The sequence below is a fragment of the Miniopterus schreibersii genome, assembly GCF_964146895.1.
Source record: "Miniopterus schreibersii genome assembly, chromosome: 3".
NCBI lineage: Eukaryota > Metazoa > Chordata > Mammalia > Chiroptera > Miniopteridae > Miniopterus > Miniopterus schreibersii.
In genome coordinates this window covers 49854476-49876675 of record NC_138103.1, presented here as the reverse complement: position 1 = coordinate 49876675, position 22200 = coordinate 49854476, and positions in this window count along the sequence as shown.

The window sequence follows — 22200 nt, the reverse complement described above, 5'->3', positions numbered from 1 at the left end:
TGAGTTGCTGACAGAAACATGGAGATTACAGTTGCCAAGTCATGCCACCAGGAATTACCACTGAGTTTGTGCATGTTCAGGCAGTGACAACACATCTCAACCTCCATCTGGCCAACCATGGTTATTAAATGTCTTTCATTGTAAGATGTATCTGGGCTTCAGTGATGTTACAGTGCAAAACAATGAATTTTAGCTTCAATGAAATATGGAGTTCACTCGCAAGAATTCATCCTCCTACGTCCTGCTAGAAGAATGATAGTTTTCCTCCTACACAGGAACTTTTTTTTTTTTTAATATATCTTTATTGATTTCAGAGAGAAGGAGAGAGAAACATCAATGATGAGAGAGTCATTGATGAACTGCCTCCTGCACGCCCCTTACTAAGGATCGAGCCCGCAACCCGGGCATGTGCCCTGATCAGAAATCAAACCTCAGTCTCCTGGATCCTAGGTCAATGCTCAACCGCTGAGTCACACCAGCCGGGCTACACAGGACCTCTTATTGTCAAGGACAATCCTGTTTCAAAATCAAAAGCAACCACTTGAGTTCTAATTACAACTGCACAGAGAGTGCTCAAGCCAAATGCCTTTGGTAAATTTTCCTACAGACCCTGGGAAACCGGAGGATGTGCTGCAAGAAAACAGCTGTAAAAAGATGGCACCTTGGGGCCTGGGTGGGTCCATTGCTCAGAAAAGAAAATGCATTTTGAGAACAAAGGACAGGATGCACTTTGGTTTGTTTGCTTTGCCTGGAGCCTGACCCCCCCCCTCCCAGAGTTTACCTCAAGAATGCTGACCATTCTTCAGTCCTAGGAACTAGGAACTTGCAGAACTAGTTTTAACGCCATTGAAAATTGACTACTTTTTTGTCGGACTTTAAGATCCTGGAAGGAGACACAGGGACCACAGACCCTGTGGCCATCCCACTTCCTTTCCCCCTTGCATGCAGCCCTATATAACCAGCCAGGTAATAAGGGAAGGGTGGAGCAGATTGATTGTGGACAAATCCCACTGCTCTCCCATTTTGCCGGCAATAATGGAATAAATGCACAAATGTGAAAAAAATAATAAAATGGCAGTCACGTGAGAACATAAAAATAATTCAGATATAAAAAAATTGAATCTGCATATGGAATGATAGAAATCTGAATCTGAATGGAATAATAAAAATGTTGCCATGGGAACACTAAGAGGTTAAGCTGATCCTGTTCTTTGACCCCAGCAGCTGTCTTCAGAAGAGGCTGCCCTTACACAGCATACTCTTTTCACTCGTGGCTTTCTTCTGGCATCCAAATGGCGAAAATGGCAAAAAGCGCAAAAAGGAAGAAGAGAGAATATTGACATAAGAGCAGAAAATAAATGTACTATCTCAATTGTTTCTCATGCTTAGTAAAGGATAAACAGAATTAAAACTGAAAACACTTCTTGTAATGCTCCAGTATTCCAAATTCTAAACCAATGAGTTTCGCTTGAAATCCATTTAAGCATTTAAATACCTTGAGTAACTTGCGTTATCTTCTCACCCAATCACCCTGCACTTAACTAAACTTACTTATGTTTTCACATAGTTCAGGGCAATTTTTCAATAATGATGTATATAAGATCCCCCCTAGAAACTGATAATAGTCCTCAGGTGGTTCTTGACAAGGCTTATCTAATACTGGGTAAAAGGTTCAGGAGATAAATATAATTTTAAATAAAATACAAAATAATAAAATTTCTTGTCTCACAATAAAACATCCTCATTGTAGAAGCTCAATGTAACATTTTTCTAAATCTCAGAAATACATCAATGATATAGATGTGACAAAGTAAATGGCTGATAAATAATTATGTAACACATACAATGAAATAATATTCAGTGACAGTGCTAATGTAGATACATATTTATTGACATGAAAAATATTGAATGCATTAGTTCTTAGAAGATACTTCAAAATAATAATGAATCTATACATATGTTCATATTTTTATTAAAGATTTTTAAATATATTGGGCTACTGTTAATACCTAACTTACGTGGATGATAAAATTGTAAGCATTATAAATTTTCTCTTTTTTTAAATTCATGAACGTTTTCCTGGATTAATTTTGGGAATTGACATCTAGGAAAAACTAATGGTGTTGAGATAATGAACTCTCTCTATCCCATATTTGAGTACAGGAAAAAATGTAAGAAATTCACCATCATTGATTATAACTACCTACATGTTGGGCTGACCTTGAAGGACGGCATTGTGGGAGACGAACTGATGTGTAACATAATTTTTTCTATGCAGCTGAGCCCACCCAGGAATGAATAAAATAATAACAGTGTTTCCTCAACTGAAAAACAAGGATGATAAATATCTAGCTCCTGTACTTGTTATAATGATTACACAGGAGACTATTTCTATTGCTTACACCTTGGTTAAGGAGGAATTGACACGTTAAGCCACCCACTCGCCCCCGCCGCATGCACACTTACCTTGGGGGGGAAAATGTGTAGCCGTAAGAGAAAATAGAAACCAGAGAAGATCAGATGAAAGTACATAAGAATTAGCAGTGTAAAAGAGAAAGCCTTGGATCAGAGAAAATCAGACTTAAGACTCGAAGATCTGTCTTTCTAAGATCCTGTGGTTCTTTTTGTCATAATTTCTTTTTCCTTTTTAAGTGGAAAAGATATTGAAATGTTCATAAAAATTTTAGGATTGTTTGTTCTCATTCTGTGAATAATGCCACTGGAATGTTGATAGGGAATGCATTGAATCTGTGAATTGTTTTGGAAAATATGGACATTTTAACAATATTAATTCTTCCAATCCGTGAACATGGAATACTTTCCATTTATTTGTGTCTTCTTCAGTTTCTTTTGTCAATGTCTTATTGTCAGTGTACAGATCTTTCACCTTCTTGGTTAAAGTTATTCCCAGGTGTTTTATTATTCTTGATGCAATATAAACGGGATTGTTTTCTTAATTTTTCTTCCTGATAGCTTATTAGTAGTATAGAGAAATGTCATAGATTTTGTATATTGATTTTCTACCCTACAGCATTACTAAAGTCATTGACTAGCTCTAATAGTTTTTGTGTGTGTGTGTGGGGGGGGGGGGGGGGGTTGGTGGATTCTTTAGGGTTTTCTACATATAATATTATGTCATCTGCAAATATTGAGTTTTACTTTTCTCTTTTTAATTTGAATGCTTTCTATTTCTTTTTGTTGCCTAACTGCTGTGGCTAGAACTTCCAATACTATGTTGAATAAAAGTGGTGAGAGTGGACATTCTTGTCTCATTTCTGATCTTACAGCAAAAACTTTCAGCTTTTCACCATTGAGTGTGATGTTAGCTGTAGGTTTATTATATATGAGCCTTTAATATCTTAAGATATGTTCCCTCTGTACCCACTTTGAGTTTTATCATAAATGAATATTGAACTTATATTACTACTTATTGTGGAAACTGGTAGATGTTGCCTGGAACCAAATAATGAAAAATATTAAGAATAAAAGTTTAAAAATATACTACATTTTGGAGGAGTCAATTTTATTTTTTAAGGAAAATGGAACTTGTTGCAGTGCCATTAATGTGTTCTTTTAGTTAACCACCAAGTAAAAATATTATCATGTTCAGTGTCTAAAAGAAGCATTTTTTACTTAATTGGAATTTATTGGTTTACATAGGAAAGTGTAGGGAAGATAAAACATAACAGTAATGGTTGTGACTTATTTGTTGGGTTTATGGTGGTTCTCTTTTCATTTCATGTGATGTTTCTATATTTCCAAGCATTGCCTAAAGAAAATATACATTTCTATAATATGAAAAAAGTGCTTAGAGAGTGTGATGGTTATTTTATGTGTCAACTTGACTAAGCCAAGGGATGCCCAGATAGCTAGTGAAACATTGCTTCTGAATATGCCTGTGAAAGTGTTTCTGGAGGAGATTAGTATTTGAGTTGGTGACCTGAGTAAAGCAGAGGATGCTCCGCAGGGTGGGTAGGCACCATCCAGTCCATTGTGATGAAAACAGAAAAGGCAGAGAAAGGGCTATTTGCACTGTATGCTTGAGCTGACACTCATCTCCTGTTCTCTGACATTAGTGCTCCTGGTTCTCATGCCTTCAGACGCAGACTGACTTACCACCATCTATACTGGTTCTCCAGCTTTTAGACACAGATTATGGGACTTCTTGGGCTCTACAACCCTGGAAGCCAATTTCTATAATATATCTCCTGTTGGTTGTTTCTCTGGAAAGCCCCAATAATACAGAGAACATCATTAAGTGATAGTACTATATATCTATGAAGTTATTAAATTTCACTGAGTAGAAACTTAACACTCTAACCTCTGATGCTTAAATATATGCCTCATTTACTTATTTAATGAAATATTTAAAATAAATACACTCCCCAACCTGAACTGCAGGTGTGGGTTGAGTGTGTGGTTGATTGTTGAAGATGATCTGGATAATACATAGTCCCTCTTCTGCAATACCATACAATATTGGAGGCCAATACATTCACAAACAAAAATAATAAAATCTGGTAAGTGTTTAATAAAAAAAGGGTACAAAATTCTGTGATAAAACAGGGTAGGGCAGAAAACATCTACTACTCAGCAAGTTAGGGAATAACGCATCAGAAAAAAGGGAACTTGAATTAACTACATGTTTGAAAGGGGAAACAGGAGTTTAAGATACATACCAAAAGAAAAAAATGTGCAAGTGACACATTAAAGAATCCGACATACTCTCAGAGTAAGGAGATATTCATCATGACCAGGACATACTGTAAGTTTTAGAAGAGAGGGAAAATGAAGCCAGGTTAAATTAAGACAGACCAGGACATGATGATTAAGTTCTGTAGGCTATACAGTCTGAACCAGATCCTGGCATCATAGAACTTCCAAAAGATGCTTCAAGCAAAATTATTTAGTTTGCCTTCCAGAAAGATAACAGGTGTCCATGCAGAGTAATGGTGGGAAAGAGAAGAGATTCATTACAGAGAGGCCAGTAAGAGTTTGTGAACGAATCATCCTGAGACAGGTTGGCATATTCCCTAGAGAGCCTAGGGTATATTTCTAAATACTTTATTATTAGCCTGCTAAATATAATTTCTGCAGAGTTGTATAATCACTCATGTTGTCAAACTTGCATAGGTGAGGATTGAAACTGACTGAAAGGGAATGTTCCAGCTTCTCAGTGTTTGGTATGATGTGTTTTCTTGTGTGGAAACCTGATTCCAAGGACTGGGCCTGAGGGGAGAGGGGAGTGGAGGGCAGTGTTCAGGGACTGTTTTCTCAGGGCTACTCAACTAAGTAATTTGCTTTCACTCAATTAGTTTTTCTCATCTACCCAAACCATTTCATTTATTCTGTAGTACAAAAATATTGATTTTTACATTTTTTCATTATTCCAAGTATTTTTATTCATCTATGAGCTTTATTCCTGAAACTTTCAGAGATGTTTCTTTAGATACTAAAAAGCTAGTTTTTAGAGGGATGAGAAGGAGGGGAAGATGTGAAAGAGAAAGGCCCATGACCAGAACAACAAAACCTTTATTTCCCAGCTCTTTTCTCTGCTATAATCTCCAGAAGTCTGCTCTGAAACCCCCACATCAGGAACTGCCTTTCCTGTATGAAGGCCTTTCTGTAGAATTAACCTTTTCCTGAGGACAGTGGTTCTAGTTTGCAGCCTTTTTAGCTGCTTGGGGGAGGGCTAAGTGTAAGGAACTAAAAACAGGCTGTCACCAGAGCACAGTGACCTGTAATGGGTGTGGTCCGGGCTGTGTGTGAGTCTATTTTTTCCAACAAGTGTAGCTACCACAACTTTCTTTTAGCTTCCATTGGCATGAGCTGTCTTTTTCCATCCCTTCGCTTTCGGTCTGCGTGTGTCCTTAATCTGAAGTGAACTGCCTGCAGGTAGCATATAGATGGGTCCTGTTTCCTCTAACCACTCAGTCACCCTCTGCCTTTTCACTGGAGCGTGTAGTCCATTTACATTTCAAGTAATTATTGAGAAATATGTACTTATTGCCATTTGTTAAACTTTTTGTAGTTCCTTCTGTTTCTGTCTCCTACTTTTGGTCTCCTCCCTTGTGATTTGCCATCTTTTTTTTTACTGTTGTATTTGGGTTCCTCTCTCTTTATTTTTGATTTATCTGTATTGGTTTTTGGTTTACTGTTACCACGACATTCCCCTATCGAGATATATATTTGGCAATCTGCTTTAAGTTGAGAGGGCTTTTAAATTCAAATACATTCTAAAATTGCTACATTTTTATTTCATCCTACATTCTATTTTTTGAGACATCAAAAAATATGACACCTTTTCCATCTTTTTTGTGTTGTATGTCCCCCAACTACTTATTGTAGTCACAGTGAATTGTGCTGTTCACCTTTTAACCTTCATAAGCTTCTTAAGTGACAAATTCTTTGTCTTGATTGTATATTTGCTTTTGCCAGTGCTATACTATTATTATGTTTTATGTATTTTATTATTCCATTTATAGAAAACTCTAGAGAATGCAAATCTGTAATGACAAAACACCAATAAGTGGTTGCTTGAGGCGGGAAGCAGCGGAGAAGACAGGCTGCGAATGGCCATGGAAAGATTTATTTTTTTAAATATATCTTTATTGATTTCAGAGAGAGGAAGGGAGAGGGAGAAACATCAGTGATGAGAGGGTTGTCACTGATCAGCCGCCTCCTGCACGCCTTGAACTGGGGATCGAGCCTGCAACCCGGGCTTGTGTCCTGACCGGGAATCGAACCCCGAACGCCTGGATCCTAGGTCAATGCTCAACCGCTGAGCCACGCTGGCCAGGCGGCCATGGGAAGGTTTTTGTGGAGGCTGGAAATGCACTGAAGCAGTGATCTCCTAGCTGTGCGTGTATGAAAAAACTCAAAATGTTCAGCCCTAATGTATGTAGTTTATTGCATATTATATATGTATGCATGTGTACACACACATTAATTATCTCAGTACAATTGATAACATACATAATTCACATGCATATCACATCCTTAATCACATAGGCTGCTTCTCTTAGAACACTAGCTTATATAAATTTGAGATGGATAAACACAACCCAGTGGCAATGAAGAAAGCAATGTAAAGACATTAGGGAAGTCCTAAGTTTTACACCTTTAGAATGAAAGATATTAGCCTCTCTTGTGCACAAATGATCAGCTTAACCCAGATTTAGTATCTTAAATAGCTTTGACTAAAATAAATTACAAAATATCCTTTATAAATATTTTTATTCTAATTTATGTTTCATAAACTATCATTACAAGCATTATACTTATCAATAAATAATGAAGCTCCACCTACTCAGAGCAGCCTGGAGTAATATAAGTGATCAAATTATGGTTAAGGTGATGATCTAACACAGAAATCTAAGTCATTTGATTTATTTTACAAAGCATTGCAAAGCAAGTATTTTTCTAAAGAATGATTCAGGAAAGACAGTATTTCATTTTCAAAACTGACTGATTTGTTTATCTACCATTATTACTTGAGCTCCTCACCCACTGTTTCAGGCCCTGGGAAACAGGATAAGTCTGACATGGTCTTTGCCCTCATTGAAGTTAAAGTCCAATAGGAGCACAAAATGAATGATTAATTATGTAAGACTTTTAAAAACATATTTTTAAGTTCTATAAATACAATATGAAGTGATAGAGCTCAGTAGTAAATGTGAATTTTGAGGATAGCTACTTAAAATTAAGTAGGTTTGTACTATAAAGAGGAATGCTTCTTCAATGATATCTGAGCAGTAGTCTTAAGTATGAAAGGAGTCACCTGTGTGAATACCTCCAGAAAGAGTAATCCAGATATAGATCATTGAGAGCAAATAGAGTGCTTGAGACCAGAATGACCAACGTATGTTGCCCCTATAGAAGGGAGTAAGTTAATGGACAGAGTTGGAGCTGGAGAAGTTGAGTGTAAGGAGACAATTAATTTAATCAATTTACCAAACAGTATTTTATTTCCCAACTAAAATTCCTAAAATTATAGTTCTCTTGAAATATTTAACTTTAAAAGCAAGCATCTAACACTACAGGATAGACAAAAATAAAAGCCAAAATAAAATTTGAGTTCATGTAAAAATATTTCTTCAAGCAGTACTTGAAAAAAGACCCCTCTGTAATTGTAAAACAAAACTACTTTAAAGAACACGTTCAATATTTAGCTGGCTGATTAGATACACATCTTTATAAACTGCAGATGTTCACTTCACTAATTGAACATGAGATGTAAAAAAAAGTATCAGAAGCTCCACAATGAGATGTGAAGCATGGACAATTCATATCTTTGGTTATTAGAAGTTCAGGGGAAAAGCATTTTAGCCACTAAAATGTAAGCAGGCTGTCTTTATGAAAAACTAATTTCCCCTTTGGTTTAACTTAAATCATTCAGTCATTTTCTGTAATGTTAGCAAATGCATGTCTAACAAAAGATGGGTGTGTAAATAGGAGGTTTAATTTTATATTTGTTGCTCAATTGACTTTGAATTGCTCCTATGTTCACCTGCTCAGAAATTTCTAGTTGGCTAAAGGCTTTTAACCTTTGGAATTCATTGTATAAAAATTCCATCATATGGCCCCAAATAGCACACTTAATTAATATCTTAAAATATTCATTGCCTTAATCTAGTGATTTTCAACTGCTGTGCCGCAAGAATTTTTTAAACATGCACTACCTGATTATTCAGTCAGGGGCACTGACCCCTTTTCTTTTCCCTTAGATTGTCAAATAAAAAATAACAAGAGCCAACACAACAATAGCTGTCTGGTGAGAATGAGTCAAAATTATACCTATTTTCTGTCAGATCAGCAAAAAAATATTTTTGGTGTACCGCAGAATTTTAGTCAGTTTGTTTACCATGAGATGAAAAGGTAGAAAAATCACTGTCTTAGTCACACTATTTAAGTTTAAGATGCCATACTGTCACCTTGTAAATACTTAGTTATAAAACCAAAGTGGGAGTTCATGTAATATTTGATTAGTGATCTTTAATCAGCAACTGTCTTTCTTTGATTCATTTTTCATATTTCAGACATCTGGCACTTCTTACAAGACACAAATATAAATTCAATTAATAGGTCATCATCTAAAATAGGTTATTGCTATATCCATGTTTTATGAAAATTACTCTTCTTGAGTAAATAAATAAATACACAAACATAATATATACATAGCCAACTAACAAAAAAGAAAGAAATTGGTGCCAGGCATCAGGTAAGCAGAAAACGCTAACCCTGTGGCTAGGCGCTGAACAGCATCATCTTTCCAACTCGGAGCTGCTACACACAGATTGTCGCCTCCTCTATGGGAAGCACACATGCAAAGAAACGAGGCTGAGCTAAATGACTCACACGGGGAGGAAACCAGATTCAAAACCAAGTCTCTATGGTTCCAAAGCCTTCATCTTTCTTCTGTGCTATGATGCCACCAGGAGACTTAATGTTAAAGTCAATGAATTAACTAATCTTTTATTGCAGCTCTGCTTTGCTTCCATGTGTTAATGGGTAGTTTATAACAGTGTTGTTCATGAGGTCAGTGACCTGGCGCTTGTCCTAAGCAGAATGTGTACCTACTGGGCCCCAGAGAATGTGCACCTTTCTGGGCCCTTTTCTTCACCACTTACCACATGACTAGAGAATTTTCTATTCTATTCCAGTCTGGCTGTAGTGAACAAGAGTACAAAACATACTCACAGAAATATTTTACCACGATTTTCCCCATCCTTTCCCCTTTTCTCATCATCGAAAGAGCTCTGCTTTTTCACTTAGTATTTTCCCACTTTAATGAGTATTTTCTCACTTTAATCTAATGAGAAGGAGCCTACCACCAGGAATTTTTGATGTGCAATTTGGAGAAAATAAAGGAATAGAAACAACAGAAATAATCGATCATATTCTAGATAGAAAGGTGGTAAAAGCAGAAGTGCTTCCAAGTCTAGAAACACAGGCAGGTAGAGAGGATGGACGCAGTGGAGTGAGATTAAAGGGCTGATACGGCTGTGAACACAGAGTAGGGTATGAAAGCCCCCTGCTATTAGAGCGGTGCTGTCTATTTCTCCCTTTAAGTCTGTTAATATTTGCTTTATATATTTAGGTGTTCCTATATTGGGTGCATAAATATTTACAAATGTTATCTTTGATTACTGATGTCTACCTCTTCCACAAAAAAAGCGCATGTCCTATTGACTCATACATTTTCACTTGTCTGAATGTAAACTAAAATATTTGCTTTAATAACTGGCTTATTTTCCATATTATACAACTGGCAGAGAGGCTACAAAAACGGTTTAAGTAAATTACATGATATATTTTTAAACCCTCTAATATCACTGAAAATTCTTTATATATATAAATACATTTAAACTTTATAGCTAAAAATGTTTAACTCTTTTGGGGGTAAAAGTTATATGTATATAACTAGGTTTTAAATTTTATTTCTTGAGCCCAGACAGCATGGCTCAGCGGTTGAGCATTGACCTAGGATCCAGGAGATCAAGGTTCCATTCCCGGTCAGGGCACAGGCCCCGGTTACAGGCACAATCCCCAGTGGGGGGCGTGCAGGAGGCAGCCAATCAATGACTCTCTCATCATTGATGTATCTATTTCTCTCTCCCTCTGAAATCAATAGACACATTAAAAAAAAAAAATTATTTCTTGAATATTGTGGCATTTGGAGTGAGCAACTTAGATGACTAGATAATCAAATTTGAAAATTAAAATGGAAATTTAGATGTTAATTTGAGTGGATCTGATTGGAGAACACACTGTCTTATATGTCTACTTAACTGATGCATAAATTTAACTCAAATGATTCTGTTAAACATTTTCCTTAATTGCCTGTGTGCATTGAAACAACTTGTCAATTAGTTAAAAATGTACATTAAGGATTTTATAGTCAGTAGATGTTTCTATGCTTTGTGGAACACATGGATTCCTATGCTGAGAGATAATCTCTCTCAGCATTATAATTTTTAATTATTAGGAATGTAGTGAAAAACTTACAAATTGGAATGCCAAGATTATTCACTAGGTATTGGACTGACATTTGCTTAACACTAAGTGATTTCATCAGTTTTCCTTTTGATATTATTATGTAGCCCTGACACTAGTGTACTAATACTCGACCATGTCATCAGAATTAGTGACATGAATCCCATGCATGTGCCCTTTTCTTCACCACAACTCACCACATGACTGTCTCTGCTCTATTCCAGTCTGGCTGTAGTGAACAAGAGTAAAAAACATACTCACAGAAACACAGATTTTACCACGATTTTTCCCATCCTTTCCCCTTTTTCATCATCTAAAGAGTTCTGCTACAATGTAATCCTGTTCACGTCAGAGTGTAAAAATAAGAATGGCTCTCCATCAACAAGGGATTTTTTTGTATATTCATTCACGGAATAATATTTCTTGCCTTTTCCAACTTTTCTTGCCTTTCCTTAGTTTGTGTCCCCACATCACTCAGATCTTTGCTTCAGTTAATCACATCTCCTCTGATTCTGACTTTCCTGTCTCCCTTGTTTCTCATAAGAACTCTTGTAATTACATTGTCCCTGTTCCTATTTAGATATAATCTCCCATTTCAATATCCTTAGTATAATCAAATTTACAAAATCTCTTCTGCCATGTAAGATATATCCACAGATTTTAAAAATCAGAAGTGGACACCTAAGGGGAACCATTGTGCCTCCTACCGGGAGCTAACCTCACTGCTGATTATGGGAGACAAGGTGCTACACAGGAAAAATTCTGGATCCAAGCACTGGTTCTACTAGGATCACTGTGATACATTCTATAAGTCACTAACTCTGTCTCCTTTTCCTAAACAGTATAATTGGGAGTCAGAACACCTCCTTTGATTACTTCCCAGGTATGTCTTAACAATCAAAATAACCTAGGTAAAGGCATTCTGTAAAGTGTTACATAATTTATAAAAAGAGAAAGAACTCTATTCTGAGATGTACCACTAATATAGCTGGGCCTCTTTTTCCTCATTTTCAAAAGCAGTTTGGGACTAGAATTAATAGATGATTTCTTATTCCATCCAGCTATGAAGTTCTCTTTTTAAAATACATCAATTAGAAAGGATACTTTTAAAAATGCAATCTACATATTTAAAGCAATTTATAGTTCTTCCAGGCCAAATTTATATTATTGCTATGAATGAACATTTGCCTCTGTTATTAAACATTGAGAAAAAGAGAGAGTATAGTATCTTCAAAAGAGAGCTCACTTCATCTTTGATCAAGTCTGAATGGTAAAACACTTATTTTATATTAAACGGGCACCTGCCTTCCTGTGGTACCCCCATGGATGTGGTGATATGCATATTGGAAAATTTTCTCATGGGAACTCATCATATTATCATTTTCCAGGCACTTTATAGACTTCCTCAAAATGATGAAAAAATTAATAACTGCAATGGAAATAGAGCCCTAATTAATTAATCACTTAATTACTTTTCTGTTGCAACTAGATTTTTATCCATTTCACTTATATGCACAACTGGTTTAATAGCTTTTTACTGAATAGGTTTTTTTGAACTAATTGACTGGAGAGTCAAATAATCAAACTAATGCTGCATGGAGATGTGGTAAATATCTCCCCTTATAAAATTTAACTGGCCATTAGCCTGCTTTATGAAAGTCTTAACTAATTCACCCTGACCTCTTCAGCCTGGACTGTACCTTTTGGGTCATTCTACTGAGATAAAAAAGCTTACTCTAGCAAATGAGATCATCGAGTAGGTTAGTAACAATTCCTCCTCTAATAGTTGCCAGTTTGTTAACTAGGTCTTCATTTGAAAATCTGTTTCACTCTACTATTGCTCTTATAGTCCTAGGTAAACCCATATTTTGCTTGGATAGCCCATGGATTTCATTTCAAGGATTCCGAAATTTCCAAAATGATTTTTTGACAAGTATTAACTTTTCTTGTAGAATATTTTAATGAATAATTTTGACTTTTTATTTTGTGATAATTATAGATTCGCATGATTCACATGCAGTTGTAGAAATAATACAGAAGGATCCTACATACCATTTGCCCAGTTTCCCCCAGTGGTCACATATTGTTTATAGTACAGTATCACAATGAGAATATTGACATTGATACAATCCACTTTATTCAGGTTTCACCAGTTTTAAATATACTTTGTGTATTCTATACAATTTTTCACATGTATACATTCATTCATGTGACGACTACAGAAGGGCCCAGGGACATATTCTGCGGTGGTCACACAAATGTATATCCAGCCAGGCACCGTAGTCTTCTTCCTCCTTTATAACAAAAAGTAATCATATGAGGTAGCAGACACACTATGAGATTTGGTAGTTGCAACAGTAACTATTGTTTTTACTAAACAGCAGAATAAGCTGCAGACATTCTTTGCAATTTATTTAGCAGGAAATTTGCAGTAACTTTAAAGATAGTGTGCCTGTTCTTTTTTAATTCAAAGTGCCATATACCCATTTTCATTATTTTGAGTCTAATGAAACAAAATAAGTTATTTACTTTGTACCTTTTTAGCTTTTGTGGTTCTAAAGCATAAGAAATATGTTTCCAAGTTATTTTCTGTTACTTGGGGAAGAAGGAGTTGTTTTTTAAAGATTTTTTAATGCAATATATCAGACTACTCAAAAGTAAAGTATTTAAATAGTTCTTATTCTGTGCCAGAGTATTTTCTAAGAACTTTAAAAATAAATAATTATTAAATCTTAATTCATAAAATCGTAATGTCTTCCTTGCGGTGTGCATCTCTTGGGTTGATACCAATAGCCAAACCGAGTGAAGAAAAGAAAGAAAAATCCAATCCTTTCATACCTCTTTTCCGGGAAGTTCTCAATTTGAGTGACAAATGAGGCACTATCTAGTAGCAGAATATTAAAATTGAATAAAACAAATATTGGGAGGGTAAAACATTTTGTTTCCTCTGAACAACACACTCATTTTTAGTCTTCCCAATTGATGCCATTATTTTTCTCACTACCATTTTGAGATTTTTTTCTCATTACCATTTTGAGATCTGGCTTTAGCTTTTGTTTTCCCACCACCTAGCTCATGTTAAAAATCTTATATTAGGCCCTAGGTTTTTTCCCCCAGCAGGTGGTATTTTCCTTCAATGACCATTACTTGAATTTAATTATTTTTCTTTTAAAAATCTTGAAAATATAGAAAAGTTGAAAGGGAAAACAGAGCCTGTTGTAGCATAACCTAAAAAAAATTTCATTTTAAATAGGTGCATTTAGTTATATAATTTTGATTATATATTATACTGTGTGTATGTAACATCTTGCAGTAACATTTACTTATTTTTAGATCTGCATTAGCATGTCTAGTGGCTCTATAGTGTGGTCTTATCACTGTTCACTTATCACTGTTCACCGCTGAGCATGATGTTAGCTGAGGGTTTGTCATATACGGGCCTCAATTATGTTGAAGTAGTTTCCTTGTATACACGTTATTTTCAACATAACTGAATGCTGTGTCTTGTCAAATGCTTTTCTGCATCTATTGATATGACTATATGATTCATTTTATCTCTTATGAATGTGGCATATCACATTGATTTATTTGCATAAGTTGAACTACCTTGGGATAAACTCCACTTGATTGTAATATATTATCATTTTTAATGTATTGTTTTCAATTTGCTGGTATTTTACTTAGGACTTTTGCATATATGTTCATCAGAGATATAATCATGTAATTTTCTTTTCTGTGTTGTCCTTACCAGGTTTAGGTATTAGGGTAGTGTTGGCCTCATAAAATAGAGTGGGAAGTATTCCCCTTCAATTTTTAAAAGATTTTGAGAGATTTCTTCTTTGAATAGTTGGTACAATTTACCAATAAAGCCATCTGGTAGTGGACGTTTGTTTTCTGGAAGGTTTCTGATGACTGTTTCAATCAATCTATTTAGGTTTTCCAATTTTCATGGTTCTTTCTACAAAGGTTATACCTTTCTAAGAATTGTCCATTTCTTCTAGATTCCTGCACTTGGTGGCATATAGCCTTCCATAGTATTCTTGTATAAACCTCTGTATTTCTGTCCGTGTAACTTCTCTTTCACTTCTGATTTTATTTATTGGAGTCTTTCCTCTTTTTTCCTTAGAATAACCAGATGTTTGCTGATTTTATTTATGTTGTCAAAGAACCAGTTTTTTGTTTCATTTAATTCTGCTCTCATTTTTATCTCCCCCCTTCTACTGACTTTGGGCTTTGTTCTTCTTTTTCTAGCTCTTTAAGGGGAAATATTAGATTGTTTGATATTTTTCTTATTTCTTGAGATAGGCCTATAATACTATAAACTGCCCTCTTAGTATTGCTTTTGCTGCATCCAATATTTTGATATGTTGTCATCTTCATTTGTCTCTGTATACTTTTTGATTGCTTCTTTTATGTCTTTGTTGACCCAGTAGCATATTATTTAATCCCCAAATATTTGTGTGTTTTCCAGCTTATTTCCAGTTTCATAACTTTGTGGTTGGAGCATATGCTTGGTATGATTTCAGTCTTCTTAAATTTATTGATACTAGTTTTGTGACCCAACATATGGTCTATCCTGGAGAAAGTTCCATCCGCACTGGAGAGGAATGTGTATTCTGTTGTTTTGGGATGGAAAGCTCTATGAATATTGACAGTGTTGTTCAAGGCAGGTATTTCCTTACTGATTTTCTGTTTGGATGATCTACCCCATTGCTGCCAATAGGGTATTTAGGATAAGGGAGACCATTTAACAAGTTACAAGATGAAGAAATCCTAAAGGAACAGACTAATGCATTCAATCACATAATATTAAACACTTTTATAAAACAAAAATATGTCAGAAACAAACTTCTTAAAACCTAGTAACAGACTGGGGGAAATATTTAAAGGCTATAAAGGAAACAAAAAAAATTTGTAAAAATAAAAGTAAATAATTTAATGCATAAAATAAGATAAACAACCAAATAACTGGAAAATTTTATGAACAGGCAAATCACAAAACAATACATAAAAATTACTTTATTTAGCCCTGGCTGGCACAGCTCAGTGGTTAGAGCATCAGCCAGTCAAGGGCATGTCCAATCCCTGCCCCAGTAGAGGCAGGTGTGTGTGGGAGGCAGCCAATCAATCAGAGACACACGATGTTTCTCTCTCTCTAAAAATCAATGGAAAAAATATCCTCACTTCTCAGGTGAGGATTAAAAAATTTATTTAACCTCAGATGCTATCCGGAAACTAAAAACAAATAGTTATTTTTTGTTCTCCAGGATGAAAAGAAGAAAAATAGGTAGTTTATGAATATTCCAATCAGTATTATTTGGTGCAACATTTATTTTAAATGTGTACAACTATACACTCAGAAATGCTTCCTTAAGATATCTTTAAAAATCTATGTGCAAAGAAAAATGCTTTGCATTTTTATATTTTTTTAAAAACCTTGGAGATCCACTAAATGTTCACTAACAACAAAATTGTTCATTAATTCATGGCATAAAAATATAATGGCACACTATTAAAAATGGAGTATAACTAAATTGATTCATATATATGACAAGGAAAGTTCTCCAATTGTATTTTTAAAAATACAATTAATAGAAAAATTTTGTGGTCTGATTCCAGTTATAAAGAAAATCTTACTGATCACAAAACTGCAAGTTCTTTCATCAATACTCATTTATAGTACCATTAAAATTATATATAGCTACATGTATTTATTAAAATCTCCTGACCAAGTTTTGAATATAGATACACCATCATGGAGTATTGACATTTTGTGAAGTAAAAGTGATAGTATTGAAGGGAAATGCTTTTCATATGAATCACTGTCAATCCATTATAACCTCTTTTTGAACTAATTTAATTTTTTAGGAGTTACACAGTAACAGAGCATACTCCTAAGTGATAAAGAAAAACATACATACTGCATGCTTACCAATTGCAAAATCTTAAGAATCTATCAACCTGTTAGCAAAATATTGCAAAATATTTGATATACAATGGGGAAAGCAATATATTGCAGAATATTTGATATACAATGGGGAAAGCATGTTTAAACGTGAAAGATAGTTTCACTTGAAAATCACAAATTAGAATTTAAAGGAATGCAAAGTTAACATCCACTATGGTGGTTCATTCAGATCACCATTTTGAGTGATGAAATATTTCAAACATGTTAGGCTTTTAATATACAACAAGAATTTGATTTTCCTGTTCATCTTGTTTATAATATTTCTGTCCGAAGGCTACAAAAAGCATCCTACTTTAAGAGTCTTGAATAAAAATGATAAATGCAAGATATTAAAACTTGGAGAGATGAGAAGTTTCCATATAATTGACTCTAATCAAAAGGGAAATTATTTTTTAGTGATCTTACCAGATAAATCCTGAATCTGGGAACAGGCTTTAGCAGGTTTAATAATGTCAACGCATTTCACGTTGCCTCTTCAGAGACAGCCCCTAGAAAGGGAATTGCCATAAAAAGCCTCCAGAAAGAAAATCAAACAGAGCCTCAACTCCTACATTTAAGAAAGTGTTTAATTTAAAAGTGAATTTAACACCTTTTAATTTTCATTGATAAAAAGTACAACTGTTAAAAATCTTTTCCTTTCTTATTTTATTATCACCTGCTGCCTTCTCGTTCCCCGGGATAAGTAAAGCTTAATGAGATATTCTTCTGTAACAATAGAGATTCCTAAAAGAAAATTAGAATGCTTGCTCCCGAAGGGATTTACAGATTAATTTCTTTAATTTCCTCTTATGTTATGAGGTGATTAGGCAAATGTTTTCTAGAAATGAAAAGAATTGCTTTTCCTTACATGGTAATTATGCAGGGAGCCGTGGCTGGCTTCTCCTGGTCTGGGGTTTTCTTCGGTTTTGACAGCTGACGCCCCCACAATCATGGACAGGTAGGCCTCAGCCGGAAAATGTTTGAGGGCTGGTAAACATGCAGGTCGCACCCAGGGCAGATTATGGCTCTCCAATTGTTTGCTTTTTATTTTTTAATTTTGTTTTGACTTTGCTAAGGACTGAGAAAAAGAAATCCTAGGATATTTAGGATATATCTAAGATTAATATCCCCTCTCTGTTTCCTCCTCTCGTATAGTCTGGGGACAGTTTACGCAGAATCCAGGGACCCCTTCCCCTTAACCACCCCACCCCCACACACAGCTAGTTAGAAGGGAGAACACAAAAAGGAAAAAATCTTGAGGGTGGAGTGGGGAGTCCCTATTTCATAAATAATCTCAATAACTCTATTATATATAAAACTGTCTCCATTGCACTGGATTCTTTGTGGTGGTTATGAAACCATTTTTTTCCTTGATTTATCACATAATTTTGAGGTTCTATCATTATCAATATTGATATCCAAGAATGGCATTTGAAAAGCAAATATTATTATTGAAACTCCTTTTTCAAATTACCCTGGGCAGCCTGAGTTATTGCATAGGATATTACCTGTGACTGTTGCTCTAATCAGCCATCATCCAGACCCATGGCACACTGTCCTCCTTGAGAGTGAGCAATGCTTTGTTGCAGCTGACACGATGAGTATGCTACGTAGGATACGCCCAACTTAATCGCTTCCCAAAATTTCCCACACACTGTAAAATTGCAATTTGAGCAAGTCATTGGTGAGCCATCAATAAAAGATGCAGATGCAGCAAGCCTCACATACAACCAAAGCATAAAGGGAAGAACATTTGAAAAGAAACATAATGGAACTGTATATTTTTATCAAGATAAGAAATCCTTGGCTATTTTAATTAGAAAAATTAGATGGCGAAACCCTACTTCTTAACTAATTTAAGATGCAGATCCCAGGGAGTGGGCTTAATAGCACATTTCCCTTTGTCCAAATTTAGGGATTAAGGTTAACAGAAATGTCTCAAGCATTAATTTAGGAGAATTCTATTAGCCTTGGATGCTCTAACCCGCCACAGCTTAAGAAGCTCTGACTGTATCTGACTGGACCACATTGCCGATGGCCAGGCTGGCAGTGTTCCGCATCGGAAAGCGCCTCGGCTTCGACAGACAGTAAGGACAGAGTGCAACACAGACCGGCTGGAAGTCAATTGAAAGCAAACTTTTCGCACAAAGGAAAGTTCTGCTTAAGGAAAAGTATTTATTGCTGCTCCAAAAATATCTCATCCAGACATTGTGGGAAGATTCACATGTACTGAGGGTTTTGACTGCTAATATAGTAATTTGAATACAAATTAATATATATAAAACCAAAGACTTTGCTAAAAAAAAAATCTATCAGAAAAAGGAAACTCATCATAGAAATGTCTGTGCCAGGAACCATTGGCCCAAGTCACCTCATGCCTTAAATGAAGGAGGCTAAGGGTGGGTCACACAGCTTGCTTTGGTGGAAAACTTCTTAGGAGGGAAAATTGGCTGGTGGCTGTTGAGAATTATCTACTCCACTATGCAAGGGTCTGTGTAGGAAACTGAATTATGAGGTCGCTTTAGAAAGGGAACAGGATTTAGCTACTTTTATACCCTCCTACCAATTTCTCTTTTTTTTTACTTTTTTTTTTTAATCCTTACCTGAGGATATTTTTTCCATTGCTTTTCAGAGAGAGTGAAAGGGAAAGAGAGAGGGGGAGAGAGGAATATCGAAGTGAGAGAGACACATATCGATTGGCTGCCTCCCGACCGGGGCCGGGGATTAAGCCTGCCACCAAGGTACCTGCCCTTGGCCAAAATCAAACCTGGGACCCTGCAGTCCACAGGCCGATGCTCTAGACGCTGAGCCAGACCAGCCAGGGCTGTATCCTCTTACCAATTTCAATTCACTTCAAGAAATTTAGCCAATATTTTGTATTATTACAACAAGCAAGTTGATATGCCCAATGGTTCAGGTAATGAGCATGAAAGTAGACAATACTCTCAAGGCTTTCAGTTTATTAGTAACAATTAATATAAGAATATTAATGCTATGAAAGAAATTCAAGTAAAATGTTAGAAAAAAATTTTTTCAATACTCAGAAAATAAAATCTCCTAACCTGGGTAAATTTAAAAAATATTTGCCTCCCCATCAAGACATTGTACTTCTGTTTGCTTGAAAACTATCATTAAACATACGCAAATGCTGTCTCCCAGAGCTGAGTAACAGCCACTGGCCACAAGACACACACACACACAAAATGTAAAGGAGAGAACAGAAAACAAAGTGCCTCTGGAGAATCAAACAGCTAACTTTCCCCAAATATGTGTTTTTTTTGCTATGTACATATTCATAAGTAAGTGATACATTTATTCTAGAGCATGTTTCTTATGAAGAGAGATTTATAAAGTACTCGTATTAAGGAGCTCAGAACACTCCTAAATCACTCAAATACAATTATTTAAATACTGGGAATATTCTTGTATTTCCTATTAGCCTGACATAAAATATTTCTGTAAGTGAATTCTATCAATCCCTCCATTGATAAAATAACAAAAATCATCAACCCTCCTTTTTATAAAATTTTGAAGTTCATCTTTTCCCAAATGTTACCAACACCACCAACCAAAAAGTTTTGAGTTTCAGTTAAATTTTAAAATGTTGGCAGTATTCATACTCATATCACCAAAAAAATTGAGAAAATACTGCCAACAAACTTCTTTTTACTTGCTAGTGTTTCAAAGGATGACGCCCAATTTTCAGACATTCAAAATGTGTTCCGTTATAACCTAAATTATATTCTTACCTTCTGAACAACTGCTGCACATAATGACTCAAATTAACGTTTTAGGTATTAGAAACGATTCCCTGTGGAATGACGGCAGCAATACAAAGTCAAGCGAATGGAGAATACTCACAATCATCGGCTTCTAATTAATAGGTGAGAACCTTTGTCTTTAGGCATCAGGATGGAAGTTATGTATTTGTCGTATGCTAAGAACTGCAGGTCAGACCACTGCATAACACAGTCACTGTTTTATTTATGCTATTTGGAAGTAGGTCTTTTTAGGAATCTAAACAGTGACAAAGAAAAATCTTTGTAAGTGGCTGCAAAAACCTGGCACCAAATGGAACGAAAATAGATGCATTGCAGCTCTGGAACATTTTCTTTTGTTTCTGGCACACATCTCATTTCACAGTCTCCATGAATATCGCACAATTATGCTCTCCGTGCTGTTCAAGGAAAACAGTCATGTGGCACTGCTGAGACCGTTCCGGACAGGACTCTATAAAGAATTCCCAGAGCTGAGCACTAATAAGGAGTCTGGATAGAAACGAGTGCCAGAAGGGGCCTGTTCTAGGAAAGCTAAGTCAAGTCACTGCTGGGACACAGGGAGAGAGAAAGAATACACTAGGCATGCCAGGAAGCCTTTGTAAATGTCACTTCATTAATCCTCACACTCCTTAATCTTCTCATGCAAACATTCTAAAACCTAAAAGGAAACTGAAAAGCTCTGTTTTTCTCCTGGGCCTTCTCAGCCACAGGGTTATTGGGGGAGGGGAGAGGAAGCCAACTCCATTATTCATTGAACTTTCTCATAATCTAAAAATTCCACGGGAATAGATATAGATTTGAAATTTCCTCCTGGTCCTATTTACTGTGAAATATAAAATCTCAAATGTTAGCAATAAAAACACATCTATGGACATATAAGATGATTTAGTTCTTACTTGTTGGAAAAAATATCAAGCACTAATATTTTTGATAACTTATTACAAAATACATTTACCTCATGCTTAAATAAAAAATGCATAGATATGAGATTTTTATGTTAATGCTCATTACTGAAAAGTGGCCAACCACTATAATCATTTTTAGCTCTGAAATTTGGGGTTCAGAAAAAGTGTTTCCTTTAATTAAATTGGTACGTGGGAAATTCAGTGAGTCTTTAAGCTAACTAGAACTCTTCATAAACATATTATTCTTGGTCCCCAGTGCATGGAGAAATTTCTTTTGTGAATGAGAGCTCTTCATTTTCATAAGGCCATCTGGAATTTAATTAAAGAGGCAGTGGCATATAACCGAGGACAAAACAAAAATATGTTATTTCTACCTTGTAAGACCTTATAATCTATTTGAGGGATGTGCTAATGAAGTTCCTCCAAGAAGGAGGCACTGGAACAGGATTAGATACACAACATATTTACTGGGAGGGATACCAGAAAATGAGGAATCAGGAAAAAACATAAACTTCACAATCCATGGAGATTTGATATCTGTGTGGAAGAAAAAAATTGGATAGGAAGTGCTGCA